The following is an 18748-nucleotide window of genomic DNA, read 5'->3' on the forward strand; positions in this document are numbered from 1 at the left end:
TTACCTACTTTGCATCAGTCCATCTTAGATGAGCTCAAGCCCAGCGAAGCCGGCGGCGTTTCCGGGTGTTGTTGATAAATGGCTTTGGTTTTGCATAGTGGAGTTTTACCTTGCACTTACAGATGTAGCGACCAACTGTAGTTACTTACGGTGGTTTTCTGAAGTCTTCCTGAGCCCATGTGGTGATATCCTTTACACGCTGATGTCGCTTTTTTGATGCAGTACCGCCTGAGGGATAGAAGGTCCGTAATATCATGTCTTACCTGCAGTGATTTCTCCAGATTCTCTGAACCTTTTGATGATATTTCGGACCATAAATTCCTTGCAATAGTTGGTTGAGAAATGTGGTTCTTAAAACAATTTGAAATGTGGACTTGTCAGACCACAGAATACTTTACCTACTTTGCATCAGTCCATCTTAGATGAGCTGAAGCCCAGCGAAGCCGGCGGCGTTTCCGGGTGTTGTTGATAAATGGCTTTGGTTTTGCATAGTGGAGTTTTACCTTGCACTTACAGATGCCGCGACCAACTGTAGTTACTGACAGTGGTTTTCTGAAGTCTTCCTGAGCCCATGTGGTGATATCCTTTACACGCGGATGTCGCTTTTTTTGATGCAGTACCGCCTGAGGGATAGAAGGTCCGTAATATCATGTCTTACGTGCAGTGATTTCTCCAGATTCTCTGAACCTTTTGATGATATTTCGGACCATAAATTCCTTGCAATAGTTGGTTGAGAAATGTTGTTCTTAAACAATTTGAAATGTGGACTTGTCAGACCACAGAACACTTTACCTACTTTGCATCAGTCCATCTTAGATGAGCTCGAGCCCAGCGAAGCCGGCGGCGTTTCCGGGTGTTGTTGATAAATGGCTTTGGTTTTGCATAGTGGAGTTTTACCTTGCACTTACAGATGTCGCAACCAACTGTAGTTACTGACAGTTGTTTTCTGAAGTCTTCCTGAGCCCATGTGGTGATATCCTTTACACGCTGATGTCGCTTTTTTTGATGCAGTACCGCCTGAGGGATGGAAGGTCCGTAATATCATGTCTTACCTGCAGTGATTTCTCCAGATTCTCTGAACCTTTTAATAATTCAAAACATAAAAAAGTCACGATGTGGGAGCAAATGAATGACAAAATAAAGAGAGTTTGTTGCAGTACTAGTTAGAAAAAGTATGAATGAGAATAAGTATGAGTGAGGTCAAAAAACGGTGTTGCTCGATTCCACCGCACCTGACAGCAATTACCCATGACACCTTGCGTCCAAAAACCCCCTTACCACACAGATCCTTCCGCCATATATGCACTTAAAACAGTTACGTCATCAAATCATTTTGACAAATGTAATAATTACAATTAAAGTGAGCTTTATATAATTACTCTAAGCCAGGGGTGCCCACACTTTTTCTGCAGGCGAGTTACTTTTCAATTGACCAACTCGAGGGGATCTACCTCATTTATATATATCATTTATATTTATTTATTTATGAAAGAGACATTTTTGTAAACAAGTTAAATGTGTTTAATGATAATACAAGCATGTGTAACACATATAGATGTCTTTCTTTCACAAAGACAAGAATATAAGTTGGTGTATTACCTGATTCTGATGACTTGCATTGATTGGAATCAGACAGTAATGATGATAACGCCCACATTTTCAAATGGAGGAGAAAAAAAGTTGTCCTTTCTGTACAATACCACATGAAAGTGGTTGGTTTTTGGCATCTAATTCATCCAGCTTCCATACACTTTACAAGAAAAACATTGGCGGCAAATTCCGTAGCTTGCTTGATTGACATTCACGGCACCCGAGGGTCTTGTGAGATGACGCTGGCTGCTGCCAGTTCATTATTATGAAAAAATGACAGAGAGGAAGGCGAGAAACACTTTTTATTTCAACAGACTTTCGTCAAAACTCTAAAGGCCGACTGCACATTTCCTATCTTCACAATAAAAGCCCTGCTTCATGCTGCCTGCGCTAACAAAATAAGAGTCTCGGAAAGCTGGCGTGCACAAGTGATGTGCACGCCAGCTTTCTGAGGGATCGCTTGTGCACGCCAGTTTTCCGAGACTCTGTATTTAGTTAGCGCAGGCAGCATGAAGCAGGGCTTTTATTGTGAAGATAGGAAATGTGCAGTCGGCCTTTAGAGTTTTGACGGAAGGTACGGCGCGAGAGTCTGTTGAAATAAAAAGTGTTTCTCTCCTTCCTCTCGGTCATATTTTCATAATAATGATCTTGCAGCAGCCAGCGTCATCTCACAAGACCCTCCGGTACCGTGAATGTCATTTAAGTGACGTCTTGGTGAAGATTGATGATCACTCATTTTTAGGTCTATTTTTTTTAAAAGGCTGGCTGGAGATCGACTGACACACCCTTCGCGGTCCACTGGTAGCTCGCGATCGACATAATGGGCACCCCTGCTTTACCGAGTCACCTTGTTTAATTGTTTGGTTGTCAAATGTTAGAGTTGTATTATTAAATAGAGGTCGGTGTCTAGCAGGACCGATAATCAGCATTTCCGTTTTTTTGGCGTTGAGTTGCAAAAAGTTAGCGGACATCCATTGTTTAATTTCATTAAGACACGCTTCCAACTGACTACAGTCCGGCGTGTTGTTTTTTTTTAAAAGCCTGGCTGGAGATCGACTGACACACCCCCCGCGGTCGACTGGTAGCTCGCGATCCACGTAATGGACACCCCTGCTCTAAGCATTCAATTTATCAATTTTCTTATCATGCAAATAAGGTAAATAGTCCCCTTTTGGCTGATTAAACATAAAGCACCTTCCATAAAATGTAAATGAACTTAAACAGTATTTAGGCTCCTACAGGGCCTTTACCTAAAATCTCTGTCGCCGTGCCCCGAATGAGGACAAACAGTATAAAAAATGTTCACGATGGTGTCCGAGACGGAAGTCACTAACGGATGGAGACAGTTGCTTTTTCCCGCCGTGCTGCTTGTCATATGAGATGTTCTTCACCGTGTCCGGGACCTTCTTTTTCTTCTTGTGTGTGTGGACGCAACATTCCTGGAAGTCCAGACGGAATTTTGATATTAGTGAGTGAATGTGAGACAGGAGTGAATGCGAGACATGTGGTGAGAGACAGGTGCTGTTTGGCCCTCAATAAATCATGCATGTTCTTGCCTCTCCATAGCAGAACTCACCAACTGGTCTCGTCCACTCCTCTGGGAGATGTGGCCTGGAAATAAAAATCTCCCATTTACCAATTTTGTAACGACCTTTCTAAAGAAACCTTAGAATCCTTCACCTCAAGTTTTTCTGTTAATTGATGAAAAGTAGTCGTGTGAAATAAAAACTGCATCTCACTCTTGGCAAAATTCTAATGTGAATAATGTTGGTCTTTTTAGAACCAATATAAATTGTACTTTTTATGGAATAATTCTCAAAGAACTAAATAGTATCGTCATACATTGTTTATCATAAATGGTTTAGTCATACGTTTCCATATGAGTTGGGAAATTGTGTTCGATGTAAATATAAACAGAATACAATGATTTGCAAATCCTTTTCAAGCCATGGAAAGATATTTGATGTTCAAACTGATTTTTTTTGCAAATAATCATTAACTTTATAATTTGATGCCAGCACTACGTGACAAAAAAGTTGGGAAAGGTGGCAATAAATACTGAATAAGTTGAGGAATGCTCATCAAACACTTATTTGGAACATCCCACAGGTGTGCAGGCTAATTGGGAACAGGTGGGTGCCATGATTGGGTATAAAAACAGCTTCCCAAAAAATGCTCAGTCTTTCACAAGAAAGGATGGGGCGAGGTACACCCCTTTGTCCACAACTGTGTGAGCAAATAGTCAAACAGTTTAAGAACAACCTTTCTCAAAGTGACATTGCAAGAGATTTAGGGATTTCAACATCTACGCTCCATAATATCATCAAAAGGTTCAGAGAATCTGGAGAAATCACTCCACGTAAGCGGCATGGCCGGAAACCAACATTGAATGACCGTGACCTTCCATCCCTCAGACGGCACTGGATCAAAAACCGACATCAATCTCGAAAGGATATCACCACATGGGCTCTGGAACACTTCAGAAAACCACTGTCACTAAATACAGTTTGTCGCTACATCTGTAAGTGCAAGTTAAAGCTCTACTATGCAAAGCGAAAGCTGTTTATCAACAACATCCAGAAACGCCGCCGGCTTCTCTGGGCCTGAGATCATCTAAGATGGACTGATGCAAAGTGGAAAAGTGTTCTGTGGTCTGACGAGTCCACATTTCAAATTGTTTTTGGAAATATTTGACATTTTTTCATCCGGACCAAAGGGGAAGCGAACCATCCAGACTGTTATCGACGCAAAGTGTAAAAGCCAGCATGTGTGATGGTATGGGGGTGTATTAGTGCCCAAGGCATGGGTAACTTACACATGTGTGATGGTATGGGGGTGTATTAGTGCCCAAGACATGGGTAACTTACACATGTGTGATGGTATGGGGGTGTATTAGTGCCCAAGGCATGGGTAACTTACACATGTGTGATGGTATGGGGGTGTATTAGTGCCCAAGACATGGGTAACTTACACATCTGTGATGGTATGGGGGTGTATTAGTGCCCAAGACATGGGTAACTTACACATGTGTGATGGTATGGGGGTGTATTAGTGCCCAAGACATGGGTAACTTACACATGTGTGATGGTATGGGGGTGTATTAGTGCCCAAGACATGGGTAACTTACACATCTGTGATGGTATGGGGGTGTATTAGTGTCCAAGGCATGGGTAACTTACACATGTGTGATGGTATGGGGGTGTATTAGTGCCCAAGACATGGGTAACTTACACATGTGTGATGGTATGGGGGTGTATTAGTGCCCAAGGCATGGGTAACTTACACATGTGTGATGGTATGGGGGTGTATTAGTGCCCAAGACATGGGTAACTTACACATGTGTGATGGTATGGGGGTGTATTAGTGCCCAAGACATGGGTAACTTACACATGTGTGATGGTATGGGGGTGTATTAGTGCCCAAGACATGGGTAACTTACACATGTGTGATGGTATGGGGGTGTATTAGTGCCCAAGGCATGGGTAACTTACACATGTGTGATGGTATGGGGGTGTATTAGTGCCCAAGACATGGGTAACTTACACATGTGTGATGGTATGGGGGTGTATTAGTGCCCAAGGCATGGGTAACTTACACATGTGTGATGGTATGGGGGTGTATTAGTGCCCAAGGCATGGGTAACTTACACATGTGTGATGGTATGGGGGTGTATTAGTGCCCAAGACATGGGTAACTTACACATGTGTGATGGTATGGGGGTGTATTAGTGCCCAAGGCATGGGTAACTTACACATGTGTGATGGTATGGGGGTGTATTAGTGCCCAAGACATGGGTAACTTACACATGTGTGAAGGCACCATTAATGCTGAAAGGTACATACAGGTTTTGGAACAACAAATGCTGCCATCTAAGCCCCATCTTTTTTTTTTTTTTGTTTGAACATCAAATATGTTGTCTTTGTAGCATATTCAACTGAATATGGCTTGAAAAGGATTTGCAAATCATTGTATTCTGTTTATATTTACATCTAACACAATTTCCCAACTCATATGGAAATGGGGTTCGTAGTTAAACGTGGTATATTATTCATGTGTCATCATAAGTGGTATTTTCATACACTGTATCATACATGGCATCATCATAGCTCGGTTGGTAGAGTGGCTGTGCCAGCAACTTGAGGGTTGCAGGTTCGATTCCCGCTTCCGCCATCCTAGTCACTGCCGTTGTGTCCTTGGGCAAGACACTTTACCCACCTGCTCCCAGTGCCACCCACACTGGTTTAAATGTAACTTAGATATTGGGTTTCACTATGTAAAGCGCTTTGAGTCACTAGAGAAAAGCGCTATAGAAATATAATTCACTTCACTTCACTTCATACATGGCATCATCATACATAATATCATCTTACATAGTATGATGTTATACATGGTATCGTCATACGTGGTATTGTCTTACATGGTATCGTCATACTTGGTATCAACATACGTGGTATAGTCATCTTCAAAAGTGGTGTCATCATAAATGGTATCATCATACATGGTATCATCACAATATGGTATAGTCATACATGGTTTCATCAAAAGTCGTGTCATCATACATGGTATCATCATACATTGTATAATAATAATGGATTAGATTTATATCGCGCTTTACTATTGTCAGTTACTCAAAGTGCTCACAGAGAAGTGGGAAGCCATCATTCATTCACACAAAGGTGGTGGTAAGCTACATCTGTAGCCACAGCTGCCCTGGGGTAGACTGACGGAAGCGTGGCTGCCAGTTTGCGCCCACGGCCCCCCCAACCACCACCAATCATTCATTCATCATTCATTCACCAGTGTGAGCGGCACCGGGGGCAAGGGTGAAGTGTCCTGCCCAAGGACACAACGGCAGCGATTTTTACATGTTAATAGGTGGGAAGCGGACCTGCAACCCTCAGGTTTCTGTCACGGCCGCTCTACCCACTACGCCATGCCGCCCCCATGGTATCGTCATACACGGTATCATACATGGTATCATCAAAAGCGGTGTCATAAAAGGTATCTTCATACATGGTATCATCCTACAAGGTATCATCATACATGGTATCATCATAGGTGGTATAGTCATACATTGTATTTTCAAAAGTGGTGTCATAAATGGTATCATCATACATGGTATCATCACAATATGGTATAGTCATACATGGTTTCATCAAAAGTGGTGTCATCATACGTGGTATCATCATACATTGTATATCATACATGGTATCATCATACATGGTATAGTCATACACGGTATAGTCATACACGGTATCATACATGATATCATCAAAAGTGGTGTCATAAAAGGTATCTTCATACGCGGTGTCAACATACCTGGTATAGTTATACACGGTTCATACATGGTATCATCAAAAGTGGTGTCATCATACCTGGTATAGCCATACATGTATCATACGTGGTATATCATAAGTGGTATCATCATACATGTTTTCATCATAGGTGGTATAGACAGACATACACGGTATCATACGTGGTGTCGTCATACATGGTATCATATATAGTATATCATACATGGTATTATTATACGTGGTATCATACATGGTATTGCATACATGGTATCATCATACGTGGTATCATCATAACTGGTATAGCCATACATGGTATCATACATGGTATATCATAAGTGGTATCATCATACATGGTTTCATCATAGGTGGTATAGTCATACACGGTACATGGTATCATCATACATGGTATATCATACATGGTATTATTATACGTGGTATCATACATGGTATAGCTTACATGGTATCATCATACGTGGTATAATCATACACAGTATAAGATATGTGTTATCATCATACGTGGTATCATCATACATGTTATATCATACGTGGTATCATATATGTTATACATGGTATCATCATAACTGGTATAGCCATACATGGTATCATACATGGTATATCATAAGTGGTATCATCATACATGGTTTCATCATAGGTGGTATAGTCATGCACGGTATCATACATGGTATCATCATACATGGTATATCATACATGGTATTATTATACGTGGTATCATACATGGTATAGCTTACATGGTATCATCATACGTGGTATAATTATACACAATACATGATACGTGTTATCATCATACGTGGTATCATCATACATGTTATATCATACATGGTATCATCATACGTGGTATCATCGTACATGGTTTCAGCATAGGTGGTATAGACAGACATACACGGTATCATACGTGGTGTCGTCATACAGGTATCATATATGGTATATCATACATGGTATAGCATACTTGGTATCATCATAACTGGTATAGCCATACATGGTATCATACATGGTATATCATAAGTGGTATCATCATACATGGTTTCATCATAGGTGGTATAGTCATGCACGGTATCATACATGGTATCATCATACATAGTGTATCATACATGGTATTATTATACGTGGTATCATACATGGTATCATCATACGTGGTATCATCATATGTGATATCATCATACACAGTATATGATACGTGTTATCATCATACATGGTTTCATCATTGGTGGTATAGTCATGCACGGTATCATACATGGTATCATCATACATGGTATATCATACATGGTATTATTATACGTGGTATCATACATGGTATAGCTTACATGGTATCATCTTACGTGGTATAATTATACACAATACATGATACGTGTTATCATCATACGTGGTATCATCACACATGTTATATCATACATGGTATCATACTTGGTATCATCATACATGGTTTCAGCATAGGTGGTATAGACAGACATACACGGTATCATACGCGGTGTCGTCATACAGGTATCATATGTGGTATAGCATACATGGTATCATCATAACTGGTATAGCCATACATGGTATCATACATGGTATATCATAAGTGGTATCATCATACATGGGTTCATCATAGGTGATATAGTCATACACGGTACATGGTATCATCCTACATGGTATATCATACATGGTATTATTATATGTGGTATCATACATGGTATCATCATATGTGGTATCATCATACACAGTATATGATACGTGTTATCATCATACATGGTATCATCATACGTAGTATCATCATAACTGGTATAGCCATACATGGTATCATACATGGTATATCATAAGTGGTATCACCATACATCGTTTCATCATAGGTGGTATAGTTATACACGGTATCATACATGGTATCATTATACATGGTTTCATCACAGGTGGTATGGTTATACACGGTATCATACATGGTATGATCATACATGGTATCATATATGGTATATCATCATACGTGGTATAATCATACACAGTATATGATATGTGTTATCATCATACGTGGTATCATCATATGTGGTATCATCATACACAGTATATGATACGTGTTATCATCATACATGGTATCATCATACATGGTATATCATACATGGTATCATCATACATGGTATCATCATATGTGGTATCATCATAACTGGTATAGCCATACATGGTATCATACATGGTATATCATAAGTGGTATCATCATACATGGTTTCATCATAGGTGGTACAGTTATACATGGTATCATACATGGTATGATCATACATGGTATCATATATGGTATATCATCATACGTGGTATCATACACAGTATATGATACGTGTTATCATCATACGTGGTATCATCATACACAGTATATGATACGTGTTATCATCATACATGGTATCATCATACATGGTATATCATACATGGTATCATCATACGTGGTATCATCATAACTGGTATGGCCATACATGGTATCATACATGGTATATCATAAGTGGTATCATCATACATGGTTTCATCATAGGTGGTATAGTTATACACGGTATCATACATGGTATCATCATACATGGTATCATATATGGTATATCATCTTACGTGGTATCATCATACACACTATATGATACGTGTTATCATCATACGTGGTATCATCATACATGTTATATCATACGTGGTATCATAATACTTGGTATCATACATCATGGTATGATATACCATGTATGATAGTCTGCAACAATAAAGTCACAGTCTGTATAAAATGGATCCATGGCCTGCTTTTGAAATATCAGATGTTCCTGATGTTAGTGGAGAGCTCAACAACAACTTCCTCAATATCTTGTCTTCTCTGTGTGTCCCATCGTCAGACCGTATCGGCCGGTGGTGTCCGCCCCCGAGGAGAGAAGGTGTGTGAGTCAGGCTGATAAGAGGCAGCATGAGTGCAGGCTGTTACTCACTCTGGCTCACACACTTGCAGAGTCCTTCTGGCCACACCCATCTTCTCTTCATTCCTCTGCACACACACGCCAGCCAGGATCCTCACACGCCGTCGGACTCCCAGCAAGTCGTCCAGAAGTGAGTACCTCGGATTGAAACCCTGCATTTTTTCCACCTGGATCCGTCACGGTTTCGCTTTCTGTTTCCACCCCTCAGTGTGTCCTTCAGTTAGTCTCTCTTTACCTCCGAATGGAGCGGGAAAAGTCTCATTTTAATCACGTTCTCTGTGCTGGGGGGCAGGGGTCAAAGGTAACGTCAGCATGCTCAATCTACTTAAGTGTGACTCAAAACGGTCGTTTTAACAAAAATTCTTCACGAAGCTCTAAATAGTCGGAATTTCAAAATTGCCAACAGAAAGAAGATGACACGATAACAGGGAACTTATTTAAAGTGACACGAAAAGGAGTAGGAAGAAGCACCTTGTCCACTTTGACTGACACGTTTGGATCACTTCCTGTTTTAAATGTTTTATTTACATACATAATAATACTAAATAAATATAATGATAAGTCCATATCTGCATGTTTGGACTTTTATTTTGAAGGTTCAAGATTCTCCCTTCAAGTTAGTAAACACTTTCAACTATTTAACTTGTCTCATTATTACATTACTCGACTTCTTCGCTTAACCCATTCCGTTGTTGAATCCAGCATACTGATTGAAGTATTTTAAGTTCTATACGTGCTTAAAAAATGATTTGATATTATGTAAAACGTAAAAGGAAGTGAATTCACTGCCAAAGATTTAATCCATCGTCCTTTTCGGACTAAAGTTAAAAAGTTGAAGTACCCATGATTGTCGCACACGCATTAGGTGTGGCGAAATTATTCTCTGCATTTGACCCGTCGCCCTTGATCACCCCCTGGGAGGTGAGGGGAGCAGTGAGCAGCCGCGGTGGCCCCGCCCGGGAATCATTTCTGCTGATTTAACCCCCAATTCCAACCCTTGATGCTGAGTGCCAAGCAGGGAGGTAATGGCTCCCATTTTTATAGTCTTTGGTATGACTCGGCTAGCCACTAGGCCACTGAGCATATATATATATATATATATGGAGGTCGGTAAGCACAACCAGAATTATGCCGTACATGTCAATTTTTGAGAAAAGGACAATCTGGTTGTGCTTACCGACCTCGAAGCTATTTTTATGTGGTGCTTGGTGAAAAGATAAGTGCGACCAGTAGATGGCATTCACACATAAGAGCATACGTGTCAAAGAGACGGAAAATTGGCTATAAATTCCTAGGCGGAATCTACTTGAGCAGAAACAAAAAGGAAAATGCAAGCTGCTCAAAAATGTCCGAGCCGTCAAAGCAAAAATGCCAAAGTCATGTGTGAATGAGGCAAAATAACGTGTAAATAATGTCAGTGATTAGATGAGCCATCTCTGGATGTGAAGTGAACACTAGTAAGGTTGTAAATACTGTATACAGTAGGCTAACCCATGTGGTTCCTGTGGATGAAGTTGTAATTATTGTAGTGACTAAATAACATAGTAAGTGAAACAGACATAGTTATGTGTAAATAATGTCAATAAGTAGAAGAACCATCTGTGGCTGTGAAGTGAACACTAGTAAGGTTGTAAATACTGTACAGAGTAGGCTAACCCATGTGGTTCCTGTGGATGAAGTTGTAATTATTGTAGTGAGTAAATAACATAGTAAGTGAAACAGACATAGTAATGTGTAAATAATGTCAATAACTAGATGAACCATCTCTGGATGTGAAGTGAACACTAGTAAGGTTGTAAATACTGCATAGAGTAGGCTAACCCATGTGGTTCCTGTGGACATAAACACAATTAAAGTAGTGACTAAAAACCATAGTGACTGAAACAGACATAGTAATGTGTAAATAATGTCAATAACTAGATGAACCATCTGTGGATGTGAAGTGAATACTAGTAAGGTTGTAATTACTGTATAGAGTAGGCTAACCCATGTGGTTCCTGTGGATGAAGTTGTAATTATTGTAGTGAGTAAATAACATAGTAAGCGAAACAGACATAGTAATGTGTAAATAATGTCAATAACTAGATGAACCATATGTGGATGTGAAGTGAACACTAGTAAGGTTGTAATTACTGTATAGAGTAGGCTAACCCATGTGGTTCCTGTGGATGAAGTTGTAATTATTGTAGTGAGTAAATAACATAGTAAGTGAAACAGACATAGTTATGTGTAAATAATGTCAATAAGTAGAAGAACCATCTGTGGCTGTGAAGTGAATACTATTAAGGTTGTAAATACTGTACAGAGTAGGCTAACCCATGTGGTTCCTGTGGATGAAGTTGTAATTATTGTAGTGACTAAATAACATAGTAAGTGAAACAGACATAGTAATGTGTAAATAATGTCAATAACTAGATGAACCATCTGTGGATGTGAAGTGAACACTAGTAAGGTTGTAAATACTGCATAGAGTAGGCTAACCCATGTGGTTCCTGTGGACATAAACACAATTAAAGTAGTGACTAAAAACCATAGTGACTGAAACAGACATAGTAATGTGTAAATAAAGTCAATAACTAGATGAACCATCTGTGGATGTGAAGTGAACACTAGTAAGGTTGTAATTACTGTATAGAGTAGGCTAACCCATGTGGTTCCGGTGGATGAAGTTGTAATTATTGTACTGACTAAAAAACATAGTAAGTGAAACAGATATAGTAATGTGTAAATAATGTCAATAACTAGACGAACCATCTGTGGATGTGCAGTGAACACTAGTAAGGTTGTAATTACTGTATAGAGTAGGCTAACCCATGTGGTTCCTGTGGATGAAGGTGTAATTATTGTAGTGAGTAAAAAACATAGTAAGTGGAACAGACATAGTTATGTGTAAATAATGTCAATAAGTAGAAGAACCATCTGTGGCTGTGAAGTGAACACTATTAAGGTTGTTAATACTGTACAGAGTGGGCTAACCCATGTGGTTCCTGTGGACATAAACATAATCAATGTAGTGACTAAAAACCATAGTGACTGAAACAGACATAGTAATGTGTAAATAATGTCAATAACTAGATGAACCATCTGTGGATGTGAAGTGAACACTAGTAAGGTTGTAAATACTGTATAGAGTAGGCTAACCCATGTGGTTCCTGTGGATGAAGTTGTAATTATTGTAGTGAGTAAATAACATAGTAAGTGAAACAGACATAGTTATGTGTAAATAATGTCAATAAGTAGAAGAACCATCTGTGGCTGTGAAGTGAACACTATTAAGGTTGTAAATACAGTACAGAGTAGGCTAACCCATGTGGTTCCTGTGGACATAAACATATTTAATGTAGTGACTAAAAACCATAGCGACTGAAACAGACATAGTAATGTGTAAATAATGTCAATAAATAGATGAACCATCTGTGGATGTGAAGTGAACACTAGTAAGGTTGTAATTACTGTATAGAGTAGGCTAACCCATGTGGTTCCTGTGGACATAAACATAATTCATGTAGTGACTAAAAACCATAGTGACTGAAACAGACATAGTAATCTGTAAATAATGTCAATAACTAGATGAACCATCTGTGGATGTGAAGTGAACACTAGTAAGGTTGTAATTACTGTATAGAGTAGGCTAACCCATGTTGTTCCTGTGGATGAAGTTGTAATTATTGTAGTGAGTAAATAACATAGTAAGTGAAACAGACATAGTTATGTGTAAATAATGTCAATAAATAGAAGAACCATCTGTGGATGTGAAGAGAACACTAGTAAGGTTGTAATTACTGTATAGAGTAGGCTAACCCAGGTGGTTCCTGTGGATTCGAACACAATTACTGTAGTGACTAAATAACATAGTAAGTGAAACAGACATAGTTATGTGTAAATAATGTCAATAACTAGATTAACCATCTGTGGATGTGAAGTGAACACTAGTAAGGTTGTAATTACTGTATAGAGTAGGCTAACCCATGTGGTTCCTGTGGATGAAGTTGTAATTATTGTAGTGAGTAAATAACATAGTAAGTGAAACAGACATAGTTATGTGTAAATAATGTCAATAAGTAGAAGAACCATCTGTGAATGTGAAGTGAACACTAGTAAGGTTGTAAATACTGTACAGAGTAGGCTAACCCATGTGGTTCCTTTGGACATAAACATAATTAATGTAGTGACTAAATAATATAGTGACTGAAACAGACATAGTAATGTGTAAATAATGTCAATAACTAGATGAACCATCTGTGGATGTGAAGTGAACACTAATAAGGTTGTAATTACTGTATAGAGTAGGCTAACCCAGGTGGTTCCTGTGGATTCGAACACAATTACTGTAGTGACTAAATAACATAGTAAGTGAAACAGACATAGTTATGTGTAAATAATGTCAATAACTAGATGAACCATCTGTGGATGTGAAGTGAACACTAGTAAGGTTGTAATTACTGTATAGAGTAGGCTAACCCATGTGGTTCCTGTGGACATAAACATAATTAATGTAGTGATTAAAAACCATAGTGACTAAATAACAGACATAGTAATGTGTAAATAATGTCAATAACTAGATGAACCATCTGTGGATGTGAAGTGAACACTAGTAAGGTTGTAATTACTGTATAGAGTAGGCTAACCCATGTGGTTCCTGTGGATGAAGTTGTAATTATTGTAGTGAGTAAATAACATAGTAAGTGAAACAGACATAGTTATGTGTAAATAATGTCAATAAGTAAAATAATCATCTGTGGCTGTGAAGTGAACACTATTAAGGTTGTAATTACTGTATAGAGTAGGCTAACCCATGTGGTTCCTGTGGACATAAACACAATGTAGTGACTAAAAACCATAGTGACTGAAACAGACATAGTAATGTGTAAATAATGTCAATAAATAGATGAACCATCTGTGGCTTGGAAGTGAACACTAGTAAGGTTGTATATACTATATAGAGTAGGCTAACCCATGTGGTTCCTGTTGACATAAACATAATTAACGTAGTGACTAAAAACCATAGTGAGTGAAACAGACATAGTAGTGTGTAAATAATGTCAATAACTAGATGAACCATCTGTGGATGTGAAGTGAACACTAGTAAGGTTGTAATTACTGTATAGAGTAGGCTAACCCATGTGATTCCTGTGGATGAAGTTGTAATTATTGTAGTGAGTAAATAACATAGCAAGTGAAACAGACATAGTTATGTGTAAATAATGTCAATAAGTTGAAGAACCATCTGTGGCTGTGAAGTGAACACTATTAAGGTTGTAAATACTGTACAGAGTAGGCTAACCCATGTGGTTCCTGTGGATGAAGTTGTAATTATTGTAGTGACTAAATAACATAGTAAGTGAAACAGACATAGTTATGTGTAAATAATGTCAATAACTAGATGAACCATCTGTGGATGTGAAGTGAACACTAGTAAGGTTGTAAATACTGTATAGAGTAGGCTAACCCATGTGGTTCCTGTGGACATAAACATAATTAACGTACTGACTAAAAACCATAGTGACTGAAACAGACATAGTAATGTGTAAATAATGTCAATAACTAGACGAACCATCTGTGGATGTGAAGTGAACACTAGTAAGGTTGTATATACTGTATAGAGTAGGCTAACCCATGTGGTTCCTGTGGATGAAGTTGTAATTATTGTAGTGAGTAAATAACATAGTAAGTGAAACAGACATAGTAATGTGTAAATAATGTCAATAAGTAGAAGAACCATCTGTGGCTGTGAAGTGAACACTATTAAGGTTGTAAATACTGTACAGAGTAGGCTAACCCATGTGGTTCCTGTGGATGAAGTTGTAATTATTGTAGTGACTAAATAACATAGTAAGTGAAACAGACATAGTAATGTGTAAATAATGTCAATAACTAGATGAACCATCTGTGGATGTGAAGTGAACACTAGTAAGGTTGTAATTACTCTATGGAGTAGGCTAACCCATGTGGTTCCTGTGGATGAAGTTGTAATTATTGTAGTGAGTAAATAACATAGTAAGTGAAACAGACATAGTTATGTGTAAATAATGTCAATAAATAGAAGAACCATCTGTGGCTGTGAAGTGAACACTATTAAGGTTGTAAATACTGTATAGAGTAGGCTAACCCATGTGGTTCCTGTGGATGAAGTTGTAATTATTGTAGTGACTAAATAACATAGTAAGTGAAACAGACATAGTTATGTGTAAATAATGTCAATAAGTAGAAGAACCATCTGTGACTGTGAAGTGAACACTATTAAGGTTGTAAATACTGTACAGAGTAGGCTAACCCATGTGGTTCCTGTGGACGTAAACATAATTAATGTAGTGACTAAAAACCATTGTGACTAAATAACAGACATAGTAATGTGTAAATAATGTCAATAACTAGATGAACCATCCGTGGATGTGAAGTGAATACTAGTAAGGTTGTAAATACTGTATAGAGTAGGCTAACCCATGTGGTTCCTGTGGATGAAGTTGTAATTATTGTAGTGACTAAATAACATAGTAAGTGAAACAGACATAGTTATGTGTAAATAATGTCAATAAGTAGATGAACCATCTGTGGATGTGAAGTGAACACTAGTAAGGTTGTAAATACTGTATAGAGTAGGCTAACCCATGTGGTTCCTGTGGATGTGAACACAATTACTGTAGTGACTAAATAACAGTGACTGAACACTAAAACATTTTTAAATGGTGCTATTTTTCTGCAAAATTTTGCACGTCCAATTGCTGAAAAACCAGGGGCTTCGGAGGGAGTTTCCCCCAGACCCCGGCTTATTTTCAGTCTTTTTCCTGAAGTTCAAATCGCATGCCTGTGACCAGTATCGTTAAAAACTGTATCGGCGGATATCTACTCCGATAGTCCGCGTCCGGTGGCGAAGCGATGCAAGAGTGTGTTTTAAAACGTTTCGATGAGCGTCCGAAGGTTGAGTCACAGCATGCGAGTCAGATTCAAGCCACACTGCCAGCTTGATAAGGACGCGTCATCTCTGCTGATACCAGCCGGCGTTAGGAGCCGTGCAAACAAGTCGCAGCGCCGTGGTTTCCCACCACACCGCCGCACATTCCGCCCGTCCCTTTGGTTAATCATCCAGCCAGGGTCACCATGGCGCTGTGACGACGCCCGTGTGATCGTGGGGTCAAAGTGGCAAGTCACACCTGGATCGCTGCAGTCACATGACTCACGCTCTGATTGGACGGCGGTGTGCGTCACGTCACCCACGGACCAGACACCTTCACATCAGACATGAGTGTGCAGCCACTTTATTGCCTCATCAAGAATACAAATAGATTTCATTTAGATGGCACTTTTTGTGTTTTTGCACATGTAAATGGTCACATTTCACAAGCAACATTCGGAGCCTAACAGAGACGTGGTGCCCTTTCACAATAAAAGCACAACACAGTCAATAGCATTTTACACAACATGGGCGGGAAATAGATGTTTGTGTGTGTAACTTTTTTCTCCGACTGAGTGTGTGTCCCAGAAGTACAACACCCAAAACCAGTGAAGTCGGCACGTTGTGTAAATGATAAATAAAAACAGAATACAATTTGTAAATCCTTTTCAACTTATAATTATTTGAATAGACAGCAAAGACAAGATATTTCATGTTCGCACTGAAAAACTTTTTTTTTTTTTGCAAATAGAATTTAATGGCAGCAACATATTGCAAAAAAGTTGTCAGAGGGACATTTTTACCAGTGTGTTACATGGCCTTTCCTTTTAACAACACTCAGTGCAGGTTTGGGAACTGAGGAGAAGTGGAATTATTTCCCATTCTTGCTTGATGTACAGCTTAAGTTGTTGTAATTTGTCACATATTTTCAATGGGAGACACGTCTGGACTACAGGCAGGCCAGTCTAGTACCCGCACTCTTATACTACAAAGCCACACTGTTGTAACACGTGGCTTGGCGTTGTCTTGCAGAAATAAGCAGGGGCGTCCATGATGGCTTAACATATGTTGCTCCAAAACCTGTATGTACCTTTCAGCATTAATGGTGCCTTCACAGATGTGTAAGTTACCCATGCCTTGGCCACTAATACACCCCCATACCATCACACATGCTGGCTTTTACACTTTGTGCCTAGAACAGTCCGGATGGTTCTTTTCCTCTTTGTCCCGGAGGACACGACGTCCAAAGTTTCCAAAAACAATATGAAATGTGGACTCATCAGACCACAGAAGACTTTTCCACTTTGCATCAGTCCATCTTAGAGATGAGCTGGGGTCCGTTGCTGGGTGTTGTTGATAAATGGCATTGGCTTTTGCATAGTGGAGTTTTAACTTGCACTTACAGATGTAGCGACCAACTGTAGTTACTGACAGTGGTACTCTGAAGCGTTCCTGAGCCCATGTGGTGATATCCTTTACACACCGATGTCGCTCTTTGATGCAGTACCGCCTGAGGAAACGGAGGTCTGAAATATCAACGCTTACATGCAGGGATTTCTCCATATTCTCTGAACCTTTTGATGATATTTTGGACGGTAGAGGGTGAAATCCCTGAAATCCTTGCAATAGCTGGTTGAGAAATGTTGTTCTTAAACAATTTGCTCAGGCATTTGTTGACAAAGTGGTGACCCTCGCCCTATCCTTGTTTGTGAATGACTGAGCATTTCATGGAAGCTGCTTTTACACCCAATCATGGCACCCACCTGTTCCCAATCAGCCTGTTCACCTGTGTGTCCAAATAGGTCTTTGATGAGCAGTCCTTAATTTTTTTCAGTCTTTTTTGCCACTTGTGCCAGCTTTTTTTAAACATGTTGCAGGTATAAAATTCCAAATGAGTTAATATTTGCAAAAAATAACAAAGTTTTCCAGTTTGAACATTAAGTATCTTTTCTTTGCTGTCTATATAATTGAATATAAGTTGTAAAGGATTTGCAAATCATTGTATTTAATATTTATATATGTGTATATATATATATATATATATATAT

General features: G+C 39.0%; 1 protein-coding gene across 5 annotated transcripts in view; it reads left to right on the plus strand.

Annotated features, from left to right (window-relative positions):
• Window positions 1-18748, plus strand: part of inavab (innate immunity activator b) — a 90856-nt gene that overhangs the window by 25403 nt on the left and 46705 nt on the right. For 3 of the 5 annotated variants that reach the window (XM_061875478.1, XM_061875479.1, XM_061875480.1), the window contains exons 2-3: window positions 9731-9769; window positions 9841-9938. The gene's annotated coding sequence lies outside the window, so the exon portion shown is untranslated. Of the gene's footprint in view, window positions 1-9730; window positions 9939-18748 lie in introns of all 5 variants that reach the window. The other 2 variants (XM_061875477.1, XM_061875481.1) reach the window with 1 other exon arrangement.

The sequence above is a fragment of the Nerophis ophidion genome, linkage group LG16, assembly GCF_033978795.1.
Source record: "Nerophis ophidion isolate RoL-2023_Sa linkage group LG16, RoL_Noph_v1.0, whole genome shotgun sequence".
NCBI lineage: Eukaryota > Metazoa > Chordata > Actinopteri > Syngnathiformes > Syngnathidae > Nerophis > Nerophis ophidion.